This window comes from Ammospiza nelsoni, chromosome 3 (genome assembly GCF_027579445.1).
Source record: "Ammospiza nelsoni isolate bAmmNel1 chromosome 3, bAmmNel1.pri, whole genome shotgun sequence".
In the NCBI taxonomy this organism is placed as follows: Eukaryota; Metazoa; Chordata; class Aves; order Passeriformes; family Passerellidae; genus Ammospiza; species Ammospiza nelsoni.
The window spans coordinates 59395200-59408767 of record NC_080635.1 but is presented as its reverse complement, the minus strand read 5'-3'; the positions used below and the strand labels follow the sequence as shown (position 1 = coordinate 59408767).

General features: G+C 38.7%; 1 protein-coding gene across 2 annotated transcripts in view; it reads right to left on the bottom strand.

Annotated features, from left to right (window-relative positions):
* MOXD1 (monooxygenase DBH like 1) overlaps window positions 1-13568 on the bottom strand; it is a 64191-nt gene that overhangs the window by 17638 nt on the left and 32985 nt on the right. The window lies entirely within an intron of this gene.

Here is a 13568-nt window from a genome sequence, read left to right as displayed (position 1 = left end):
TCAAGGAGTGAAGTTTCCAAAATTTTCATTTTGCCCAAATGCATCAATGAGGGTCATGAGAAACATTCAGCATCTGGACAAAACCTCTGTTACAATCTTACTTGTTCTCTCTTCTCCCATCCTAGTCTTGCACTGTCACTTTTTTCTCCCTGCCCAGTCTTGTTTAGCCACATTCCAGTAGGAGGGGGGATATAAACCAGCTGAAAATGTGTTCTGCTGAACCAGCTGGGTGACTGAACTACTCAGAGGTTTTCATCCCTGTTTCTGCCTCTTTTGTACTATTTCAAATTACAGCTGCCCATAAATTCTGTATATCAAGGGTGAGCCTAGAGGTATACCCCACATAACTCAGCAGTTCAAAATGGACTTTGAAATTTTTTTGACATTTACAAGAAATTAGAATTATTTTTTTTTTAATCCTCTCAGTTGTAAAGACTTTATTAACATGAAGTCATTCTTGAGAGGTTGGGTGCTCCAGCCTGTTTATGGCAGGGATGAGCTGGAGGGCTCTCAGGGGTGCTCCAGTGCCCCCAGTATAATTACACCACAGAATTTCTGCATAGGCTAAAATTATTTAATTTCCATGTAAGTGTTCACTCCCTGTTTGGATGGGTGATGTTAAATCATCTCTGTCAGAGATGATGTCCCTGGGGCAAAGATGAATACTTCTGAAAATAATTATTTTGCATTTCAGAATGACTATATTCCACAAAATATCAGCATATAAAGGACAGTATTAAAATGAAAGTGAGTTTTTCCCTTGCTTTTCCTTTCAAAGATTTCGTCCCATTTTATCATATCTACCTTCAAGTTCAACAAGATAAAGATTAATATTTTCACAAGGAAAACAAAGCTTTGACAATGCAACTCTTAAGATGCAGGGTGCCATGCAGTATTGCATTTCAGTATTAGGAAAGAGAAGGTTACTTAAAACAGGAAAAGAATATATATGCATCCTAAATTTGCATCCCTTTCATTTTGCAGGCACATCCATGTGCTACTGGAGGACAGGAACAGGGTAAGCAGGAGCAGTTTATTACATTATTAAAATATTGTCGACACGATTTCTCTCTCTGCATTTTGTTCAAACCACTAGATTAATTACAAAAGAGGAAGGGCAGGAGGAAGCAGCCAGAGCCTGTGTGCACCAAGGCCACCCTTGCTGACATGAATCTGCAAAGTTCATTGCAGTTGGGCTCTTGGAGAGGTCAGGTGCTGCTGAGCACCTGCATGTCCACCCAAGAAGAGCACAACCCACTTCACTGCACTTAGAAATCAGTGGAAGGATGCCAATTGATTCAGATGCACCAAAGTTTTATTCTGGAGGGAAGCTGAAATACTCCATAGGGGATCATCTGTACTGTTCTCAGTAATCCCTGCTCAGTTAGCATTACCACCCTTGTGAATTACTGCACTGTGGAAGTAAAAGATATTTTTGAAGAAGATGAGTCAGTTTTTCCATGAAATAAGACTGTATTCCCCAATATATACGACTGAATGACAAAGATTCAGAAATCCATTCCAGCTTGATGTTGCTTCTTCCCTCTTTCCATCACACACCTGCATATTTATCCAAGTACTGCAGACCCACAGTCAGGACATGGCAGCTTATACATTAAATACTAGAAGGTATCTCTAGATTTTTGAAGCTCTGCATACTGTATATATGTTAGTCAAGAAATGGTTGTGGGAATGTTATCCCTTTATCTAGCAAGAAAAACAGGAACTTTTGTCCCAACATGTTATAGCTCTGCCTGCTGCTACAAGATCCCAGCACCTGCTGTGCTTACAATCACTACTTCAGAACCAGCTTCCCCTCAAAACAATGGGACATCACCAAAATTAGAAACTCACATCCTGTCATTGGTTTTTAGTGTCAGTTACCTAAACAATTACAGCACTTCAAAAAGCAGTTTTGTTTAGCTTTCTGTAGTGAAGAAAAGAAAATAAAAAACTAGAACAAATCCTTACACATCTTTCCAATGCATCTTGTAGGAAAACTTACATTCTTCAGATGCAGAAATAAATAATGAAGAGCGGCAGTGAAGGCATGCTTTTCACATATTTTTACTACAATCTGGTTAAAGAGAAATTTCTTTTTCCCCTTTTAAATAGCATATAAATAAGAAAGAAAGAAAATATTAGAGAGGTCAAAATTCTATTTTAAAAAATTTTAGGAAAATTTCATTAATCCCTCATTGTTCCAAAATGCATGGAAGTATTTTAATGGGTTCCTCCTTAAGGCTCACAGCATTACTGTTAAATGAAACAAGAGAAGGTAGAGGGCCAGAGCCCTTAGACACTTCTCTGATCTGAAAAATAACTAACTGTATTTACATACTAGGATAACTTTAGCAGAAAAGAAAATTAAAAAAAAAAATCCCATATTCTATTGTAGTGTTTAACGGGAGCAGGGATTTAAATATGCCATTCTACATCCCAGCTGAGTTCTGCCCTATTTGCTCAGCTATTGGTCATTTTAACTTATAGAATAGATTGGTTATTTAGGTTGCCTCATACTTCCTCTCTGACTTTCCACAAAGTACATCTGTACAGATTACTTTGTTCCAAGCCAAAAAGAAATTTCTAAACCTCTTTTTTTTTTTCTCAAATAAACAAAATATTGTTTTCTGGCCAGCCTTACAAGTAATGATGAACAACAACTGAGTTTCTCAAATAAGGGGCCAAATTCAGGAAATCATTAATGCATTCAGAACTGCACATAAGTAGTCCTAGATGTAAAATCAGTTGCTAAAGTAGGTACCTATAATTAAGTCTCGAGATCAAGGTGGCTTGTTTACCAGAGTACTCATAGCCTCAATGAATGATAACACAATTTTCAGAGCTCTACTTCTCCTGGTCTCCAGTCACAATGACTGGACCAGCCCTGAAGAGTCACCAGGACTGTTTTGTAAATTTGTGATACTTTCAGGATACTTATGGAAAGAAAATAATTCGAAGTGGCACACTAGGGCCACTTAAGGAGTGAAATACACACACAAAAATTGATAAAAACAGGCATGGTACATAATATTCAGTAAACTCTGCAGATGTAAGTCAACAGCTAATTTTTATTTGGACACATCAATATTATACACAGCCTTGTTTGCTCTCTTACTACAAGGGCACTCTAAAATGACACCTGGAGCCAAGCAACAAGATAAGCAATAATTGAGTAATTTAGATGGGATGTAGTGAAAATGGGAATCCAGCTTTCATTTCCATTAATTATGAAGAAACCTGTGACTTTGAAATATATTTCCTTCCTCTTTCCTTGCCACTTCCTACCAATCTCTTGTTAGCCAAAGAAGTAAAGAAAGAAACTGAAAGGTGACTAAAAATGGAATATAGATACTAAAATGGAATATGCATATAACTACCTATCTTCCCCAATTTACCTCATTCTTTGAGGACCATCTGTGGAATTTTCATTGTTGCTGACACACAGGGAAGACCCAGCTGTCAGGGTTCATCTCTTTGCTGTTGTGAATAAGCCTGCAGAGATACTGCACCACTGGGCACCTCAGTGACTTCTTCCCCTGCAGGCAAAGTGCATTTTCTGCTTGACATTTCCTAACTGCCAGAGGCATGGAGAACAAAAGCCCTACATCCACTCTACATCAAATTGCCCAAAGCGTTTGGGATTGCAAAAATGTAAGTGCATGCAACAAGGCTCAACCTCCTCTGGTTTTCATGAAACCTGCAGGAAGAAGATCATGATTTATTATTCATGATCGTTTGCTTTTTGCTTCTTTCTCTCCACCCTTCTTGAAAGCTTGGCCAAAAAGTCTTTCAAACTGAGCAACTGACATACATGAACCACACTTCCACTAACAGAGGTAAAAAATAATAGATGTACTATTGTTTATGTACTGTATGTACATAAACCCCCAGCACTTCAAATCAGGGCTCCCAAGGAAGGAGGTATTTAAAATATATCACATTCAAATGTAAGTGAAGGTACTGTCTTCTGCAACCAAAAGTATGGGTTATGGTCATAGTGATTGGTTTGTACTCATCAGGCAGGCTGAGAGGTTTTAGAGAGCTCCCTTCATGGTCCTGAATCTCTTAGGACTTGTGAAAATGCTGACTTTCAAAAAATACAAAATAAAAAAAAATCTAGTTTTTCTACTGTTAAGCGAGATGATATGTGTGCTGTTCACCTCATTTCAACAGGCTGACATCACATGAACAAACAAAATGTTTATATCTTCTCATCCTCAATTTTTCTTCCTCTCTTCTTTGTTTCCTATTATCACTTTATCTAATGCACAGTCTGAACATTGTCATATGTTTAGGGGTTTTTTTCCTTATAAAAGAAGCCAAAATGTTAATATAACAGTGCTTTGCATCTCAAGCTGATGATAAGCAGGGTCAAGATACTAATGTGTGATGTATTAAACAGGAGGAAAATGCAAACAGTTCAAGTGGTCCAAGAAGTTAAATTTCCTACAAGTTAAAAACATCTCCAGAAATCCGAAAGTCTTTCTTGCTTGTTCCTGTTTTCCTACCTTTTTATTTGCTCTGATTTCTTTGATGGTAATAAACATGATTTGTCTTTATGCCTGCTTGTGCAAATGATGAAAGTTATTCAAATATATCCATAGTCTCACCTTAGTGTCCCCATTTATAAAATACAGCCCACCAAATGTCAGAAAACAAAAACCTGACTTTATTTTTATATATGGAAATAGCAGCAGGTTTCTGATCTGCTTGCAGCAATGTTACTACACTAAAATGTCAGAGAAAATGATTTTTTTTTCTGGCTCAAACAGGTAATTCCAAATCAATCTTACATTTTAAAGACATGATGGTATGATATATTGCCATGTAAATGATTCTGAATAAGGCCTTACACAACACCTCATGTAGGTAGACAGTGGTGACACAGGGAAGAAAATGTAATTCTTGGGTCTCAAAATGGAGAGTAAAAATTTGATTTTTATGCTAGCACTGCTACATCTAGGAGAATTTCCAGTCTGTGGTTGGTTAATTCATTTATATGAACTTGCCATGTCTCTGATTAACTCAGAGCAAAGAGTGATGGCTGTGAAACTGAGTACTGGCTGAGTTCACTTGAAAATTTTCGCTAAAGACCAAGTCATAGGGTCTCTGCTTCCTGTACTCCTCATCAGGAAGAACTGTTACATGCTTACTGATTACTTTGGTCTTTGTACTTCTTTTGAAAATGTGTACCAAGCATATATATTAAAAAATTATCTGACTTAGAAAACTTTTTCAAAGGGTGACATGATTTCTTCTTGTTAGAACTCATCAAGATTTTTTCTGAGTTTTTAAAAGTGTAATTGTGAAATTATCAAATATTTATCCAAACATCACCCTTAGGGTTTCAGATTTTCTTCAGCAGAGCACATACTTAAAATATTTGGCTTTATAAAGTTAGGTCTTTTTCAGAAAAAAAAAAATATGTATTCCAGAAAAAAACCTGTCTGTAATATGGCTTTATTTTCCTATAAATATTCTGAAAGAAAACCACAAGATGTTTGTTGCCTAACACTGCTTCTTGCACAAAACCCAGAGGTGTGCTGAGCTAAAACAAGAGCTGGAAACACGCCTCTGGGCTGGGGTAGATGTTGAAGTCCCTGACTGCAGGGTGGAGCAGGATTTTAGCACCAACAACTGAACAGCTATCTCACGTTAGCAGGAGAGCCTGCCTACACCAGAGCCACATCTGGGACACAATTACGGCGCAGACTTTCAGCCCAGAGTTAAGGCATTCTGGGGTCAGGCAGGGACCACCCTCCCCATGCCTCCACCCTACCCCATCTGTCAGAAGGCATTAAATTAATGCCACAGAATAGTTAGAGCTGAAAGAGACATTTCCAGTGCCCAGCTGGCTGCAGTCTAGTGTGGACTAGCTGCTGTAATCTTTCCTGAGATCATTTGCACACAACACAGTTTAGTGCTCATTCTGTTTTCCTCACTGTACAACCCAGACCCTAAATTCAATCACTACCTCTAACAAATCTATTTAAATCATTCTCTGTTCCAAGGGCTTCTGAGTTTATACTGTGCCACTTAGAAAGGTGTATGTTTTGGTGAGTTAATTGCAGGAAATAGAGCAAAGCCACTGCTTCTGGTTCCCTCATGGTCATCAGGGATGATTACTTCTGAGGTACAACAGGGAGGTACAACTGCTAAACTTAAATTGTCTTTCAAAGGTAAAAATGTTAAACCAAATTATTCTCATACACATTTTTCGTACCTTCTAGCTGGAGAAAAATCTAACCTGAGCATTTAGTGACAGCTCTTGATTTTTGTATTTGAATAAATACAGAGATGTAGACAAGAAAAAGGCCCAGGCAACAGAAACCATCCCCAGCCCTAATCTCATAATGTGATTAGGTAAGGTTTCCTTGGAGGATGGAAGTTTTCCAGACTGAAAGCTCTATGCAATCTAAGGCACTGAAATTTGTGCGATTTGTACTTAATATGTGTGGAGGGTTTTTCCCCCTTAAAGTGAGATTCAAATAATAATTTTAATTTGAAATAACAATGTAATTTGATTGATTGATTGATTGATTGATTGATTGACTGAAGCTGCATTGTTGGCAGTTGAGTTTACCTGGTTTTGGGCCCTCTTTTAAATGTAGAATAAGAATTCTAACAAAACTGAGGAGGAAAGATCTTTACCACGTGAATGGAAAATCTAATTCAAAGCACAGATATTTCCTGCTCTTGGCGTAAAAAAAGGGTTTGTTTACTCTGTGACTGTGTTGTTCAATGAAGGCTCTTATTTAGGTTTTATTTCTATACAGCATTAAGAAGTAATTACCATACCTCTGTTTTAAGCTTTAGAATTTTTATTGGAAAAAAATATGTACTTTCAGGTAAAACCTAAGGGTTGCTGTGCTTTTAGCTTGGAGAGAAGGCTATATATCTAAATTTACATAAATCTTTCTATCCCCATATAATCCTACTAATAATTGCACTGTCTATCCAGAATTTCTGCAGAACAACTTAAATATTTTAATTAAGAAAGAGGAATCAAAACACATAATAAGCCCAAACATTTAAAAACGTGAGTTAGAGATGGTTTCTTGTTCTCTCTGTTATCATGCTCATTCTTAATTTTTTATTCCTAATTAATTACCTGGAACTCTGCCACTCCTAAAGAGTTTCAGACTTTAAAGACTTACAGTAATTTAGACTAAATCCAAAAGAAGTTTAGCTCAAAGAAATACCAATAAAACATTGTTTCTGCCTGACGTACGCCTGAAGATTTAAGATAATGCATTTACTAATAGTTAAGAAGTATAACCCTGAGGAGAAATCTCATAAAAAGCTCAGGTCAAGCAAAAACATGTTTCTTTTGGTTAAGCATCCTGGCAGTACACTCACTGTATTCCTAAGCAGCAGAGCCACTGGCAGTGGTTGTGGTCTAAAGGATGACCATAGTCTCTCAGCATAGTTGACACACTTCAAGCAGAATTAATTGGCAATTAATCATGAGCATCATTACTTCCTTATGAAAACAGTATCATCATAAATTAATATGTAACCAAATATGTATCAGGCCAAATATCTAAGGCCAAAGTGGGTAACCAATAAAGAGTTTATAGTTATTCAAGAGGAACGTACAATTTGAACAGTATAAATAATAAAGTCAGCGAAGGTACTCCCATTTGTTCATGGCATCACCACTCTTGCACAGCAATGTCTATTTCTTTGAGGGCAAAATGGCAGAGGTTTTGATTCTATTGTAGAACTGCAAAGCAATTCCCTCGATCATGCAGCTAAAATAACATTAGAGTTTTTCTCCTCCTGCTTATGAGTGAGTGCGCAGCTTTGCCTGAAGGCAGAACACATGAGAATTGACAGTGTGTCCCTTTCTTGTTTTGCACATGCAGAAGTACGTTACCAGGAAACATGTTTTCTGAAAGTGACACTCTGACTTCTGTGAGGGGCTACCAAAAAGGACCATATGTGAGAAAAACCTTGTGTGCTCGGATACTGAGCTCCCAGAGGAGCCACCAACTTGCACATCCTGGCACCTTCAGTTTGAAGGGAAAGCAGGGGATAAAGTAAGCACAAGGCTCCCAATTTTGACAGGACAGCCTCCAGAGCAACACTCAGGAACTATTGCTCATAACCCTCTAAAAATTTGTATCTTCAGGGTTAATATACAAACATAAGAGAGCTTACAAATAAGTAGTTAAGTAACGATCACCTTAATACTATTTCCACATTTTCTCACCCAGTCAAATCCTGGTATACCCTTTTGCAGGACTTCATCACCCATCAACACATGCAAGAAGTTACACAACAAGGGTTATTTTCAGATTACATGATTCTTTTTAGAAGTCTGCAATAAAATTATACCATGGCAATTCTTTAGAAACCAAAACTGTGATTGGCACTTCATAAAACAGAAAGATACAGTTTCAGTCCCAGCAACTTAAGACACAGTAATAGAAAGGTCACAGCAGCACAGGAAGAAGGAGAAAGGGGGTTATGGTCAGTTCACCACACACCTTGTTTCTCCCACTTCTCAGGGAGAGGAGTCTTCCTCCTGCTCGAGTGTGGGATCCCTATCATGCGTGATCTCCACGAGCTTCTCCAATGTGAGTCCATCTCATGGGCAACAGCTCTCCGCAAACTGCTCTAAGTGGGTCACTATTCCACAGGATGCAGTCCATCAGGCACATCCTGCTCCAACAGAGGTCCTCCACAGGGTGACAGGTCCCACCAAGAAACCTGTTCCAGCATGGGCTCCTCCACAGGCTGCAAGTGGATATCTGCATCCCTGTGATCCTCCACGGGCTGCAGGAGCACAGCTGCAGATGCACAGCTCCATGGTCTGCACCAGGGGCTGCAGCAGAATCTCAGCTCCAGTACCTGCAGCAGCTCCTCTTTCCTCAGTGACCTTGGGGTCAGAATAGCTGTTCCTCTTCTCACTCTGCTATTCACTAGCCACAATTACATCTGCACAATAATTCTTCTTTTTTTTCTTCTTAGATCTGTTACAGCAGAGGCATTCCCACCATTTCTGATGGGCCCAGCCTTGGCCACTGGAACATCCATCCTGGAGCCACCTGAGACTGGCTCTGCTGCACATCAGGCAAGCTTCTGGCGGCTCCTCACAGAAGCCACCCCTGTAGCCCTCCTGCCACCAGAACATTAGCCATGCAAACCCAATACAGTCTGCTATGTGGACATGGTGGAGAGGCATTTTCTGACCACTGTCTGTCTATTTTTCCACTGTTATTAATGTGGAGTTTATGAATCTATGCTTTGTTCATAGCTGTGACTACTGCGCACTGCAAGTGAAAGCAAAGAGGGAGAGAGTCATAATATCATTTTCTGAAACTACCACCAGTAGCTGGGGTTGCAGATTAAAAGATTGGTACTGAAGAGAAATACTTCAGTTAGATGGGAATAGATAGTTCTGCTCCATTTAAATACCATTGGAGCAATTTAATTTGCTGTATTGAAAATCTGTTTAAGATGCTGCTACAATGTGATTTGTCTGAATTAGAAGGCTGATCTTCAGAAACAATGCCAAGATGCTAAGCAGAACCAAGCTAGGTTTGTTTTGTGATCCATCTACACAAGTCCCATCAAGAGAGATTTTACTACCTATGAGCCTGCTATTCTGGTATTTGCACAAAAGATGCTTTGGAACTGCTGATCTAAGGACAAATGCTGCTCTGAGGTGTTTTGTTGCCTGCTATGATAAGAAGTGCTAGATGTTTGGCTGCAGACTATTTTCTTATCTTTTCAGTGCCTCACCTAGACATAGGTTTACTTTAAAATCATAAATAAAGCTAAGAATAAGGAAAAAAAAATAAAGACATGGCACAAGACAAAATAGGGTTAACCAATATCAATGGTCTCCTGAAGATCACCCCACAAATTCTCTCAGAATTGGGAGGTAAAACTCAGAGGTCTTCAAAAAACTTTTACTTCCTCCTTTTCATGCTTACTTTTGGTCACATTTTAAAGTAAGACTGCTGTCATCTGACTTTTATTTAATCAAAAAGTCACACAGCACACATATTTTCCTATCACCTGCTGGCATGGTCAATACGTTGCCATAATGGACAATGTTGCTTTTATTTAGAAAACAAAAATCGAAGAAAATGGATTAAATTAACTAGACATTCAACTTTGCTGATGACAGAAGTAGGTTATTTTTGCATGTCAAGTATGGAATAAATAATGCAGTAATAACTGCATAATTTAATAATTCTTTTAGTTAAGATACACAAGTGAAATGAAAGAAGACTACCATAAAATAATTTATGTAAGAAATAGAAAGTTTGGTAGGACAGCAAAATCTGTGGTCATATATAATTTAATCTGTGGTCACAGAATGGAATAATACCTCAAGCAATTTTGCATATTAAATAATTTAGCAGAATATGAGAAAATAATGCATTTTTGTTATTTCCTCCAACAGTGCTTGGGAAACTTTTAATTTTCAGCCTGTTCAGTTACATGAATCTTAGCACTGGAAAGCCTAATGGGCCAATTCAGGCTTGCACCAAAGAGCCAGCCCTGCAGATCAAAGGGCAGATAGCTTACAAGCTCTGCAGCGTAAGATGATTGTCTGGTTGCCAATCTAATTTACTTGGGCTGAAATTGCTTTGTTGGGGAATGCATGGGAAAATATAGAACATTTGTTTATGTCAGGCTGCATGATGCAATTTGCTAGAGTTTTCACATTTAGCAAAATGTAAAAGTTCAGGCCAGAGAGTAACAAGCAGTTACTGTCTGCTATCACTCAAGTTAAAAATCAGTGCCCTCATTTAGGTACTGCAGGCTACAAGCTGCCCTTCTGGCTTCCAATCAATCAGTCTCTTAAACTGGAGTCCCTTTGTATTTTCACACTGAGGTCTTTGGTATTACTAAAGCATTCCACTGTCAAAAAGCACAGTTACCCATGGCAACACGTTTTTTAGAGTTTTTACTTCCTTATCAGTTTGCCCCAAAACAGAACATGAAGATTAACTGGCAGCTGCTGGTATTTCTAATACAGGCCTTTCTTTAATAGAAAAGAGGCTCCCTCTTCTAAGGACATCAGCAATGGAAAACTTTGGTGCTATATAAAAATATGCCTAATGCAACACTTCTCAGCTAATGCTAAATAATTAAGGTTTTTTCCTGCTTTTATGATTAGCCTGTTTCACTAGTCACATCATAGGCTTAGTGCCAAAAAAATTACACAGGGCTGTGGTTGAGAGAAGATCATTTTTCCCACAGGCAATTTTTTTTTAAAAAGTATTATTTTGCAATTTTTGCTTTTATTACAGTCTCTTCTCTCCCCTGACCTTTTTGGTTCAGATATATCTCCCCTGATTCATTCATCTGGGTGTTACTTATCTAACAAAGGCTGGTGGTCTGGGTTCCCTCATCCATCAGTGGAGAGAGAGATTGAACCATACACAGGATGCTTGAGCTCATACATTTCTGACAACTCCTCTAGGATGATACCAACAGCGAGTTTTGCCACTGTAAGGTCAATTAAGCAGCTGGCTCAGGCCCATAGATAAGTCAGGTTAGATGAGAGGAAGCCCCTCTCTGTGGCTGAAAATTTACTGTCTCTAATATGTTGCTTGAGTATCCATACGTTGTACTGAAGAAATATTGGATTTTGACCAACAGCTTAATTCCAAGTGTGGGGATTCTTCCCCATTTCAGCAGAGCTAAACCTGCTCACACCATTCTCATAAGCAGGTTCAAATAATGCATGTGGAAGGACTGCTTTTTATAAGAACCAAAGATTCTAAGAGCTTACAAAATGCAACTACTATCCTCCTTTCCAATGCCAAATGCCCTCTACTAGATGTCCCATGTAAAAAGTTCTCTTCCAGAATCAGAAATATTTTATGCTCTCGGACACAGCCACATCACAGCATTTCTGCTGGTATTTCTCTGACTATACTAGTTCTGAAACAACCTATAAAGTTTAGAACTAAGGAAAAATGAGTTATTCTTAGAGAAAAGACATGCAGATACAAGTGACTGTACTACCCAATTTTGGGGTTTATTTTACATAAAATTCTTTTCCTACTCTTGGAGGAAAATTTAATATTTGACATGGTTTTGACTAGGGGATTATTACTAATGAAGCCTGAGGAACTACTTTTCCTGAGGAAAACACAGTGTTTTTGAAAGAAATTAAGAAAACATAGCGGGGAAATTTACAGTGTTGGAACTAGCACAGGCATGCTATGCTGAAAAGTCTCACACAAATAGATTTTGGCATGTCTGGCATGCAGGATATCCATACCAGTCTTTCACCAGTATATACTCTAAATTTCCAGTTTACACACAGCATTAAACACTTTGTCAGGTGGAGAGGGAGACCACAGGTCTACAGGATTCACAAAAAATGTAGACAGTAGAAGAAACATTGTATCTTAAGGTTTTTTAATTGCAGCAGAAAAAACAATCAAGCACATGGAAGACTTAATGTAAATGCAAAGACAGAGTCATGAATCCTTAGCAGATGCAGTTATTTGAATAAGCAATACAGTTAAATTGAAGTGACAGAAGACATGGAGTATTGAAACCTAAACTAAAGATAGTAATAAAAAAGAGCTGCATCTGTAGAACAAGCTTTGAATACAAAGCAAGAGCTGTGTTCATTGAAACACTGGGAAGTATTTCTCATGAATGTGAAACAAATTTTCACTTTCTTGCTGCTGGTAAATACATTCATGATGCCTGCTCACAGCAAGGAAAAAATAAATTCAGCAAATAGGCTGAAAAAACCTATCAGCAAATAGTCTTAAAACTTGTCAAAATAGAGAGATGTGTGTCAGCACACACATATCCATACACAGTGACAATCATGAAAATCGGACATCTCAACAGTACAAAAATGACAAGACTTCAGAAAATCCAGTTGACTGTCACTGAATAACTTTTTTTTTCCCAACTGAATGAGCAAAAAGAAAGCGACAATCCAGGTAATTTACAAGGGGGAGGATACTGCAGAGACCCATTTTCAGGGTGTGCTCCCTGGGATGATCACCTCTGTCTCTGTCAGCCCTGCTCCCAGCCTGGTGCAGTGGCGTCTCTGCCTGTGTGGGCTCTTCACACCCAGGAACCTGCCCTCAGCATGGCTTTAGCAGAGAGACAGAAATACATTTTCATGCAAAGGTAGGTGTGTGGACCTGCCTGGATGTCTGCTCTACCAGTGGATCCCGCTCTCCCTCCTTCTAAGAGGTCCTGCTGGAGTGGAGTTTCTTCCTGAGGTGCAGTTGGCGAAACCAGAGAATTTTCTTTAGGAATGTGATTAAAGGGCACATTCAAGACCAGTCGGAATAATGACATTTACAGAGAACTGCAAATAATCCCAGCAAGACATAGTCTTAAACCCATCGCCAGAAAGTCTGGGCTAATAAGTGGAATGCATTTTTCTAAGAAACCTACTTCTGAGAAAGCTCCTAGCTAACTTCTGCATGTTAGAAAAGTGAAAATCCCCTGGGTAGAGAGCCTGAGGCACACAGCACTGCCTGAAGCTCAGAGCAGCAGAACAGGTCAATGCACAGTTATAATGTTAGAATAGAGCTGCAGGAGGAGTTTGCAGACAGGCA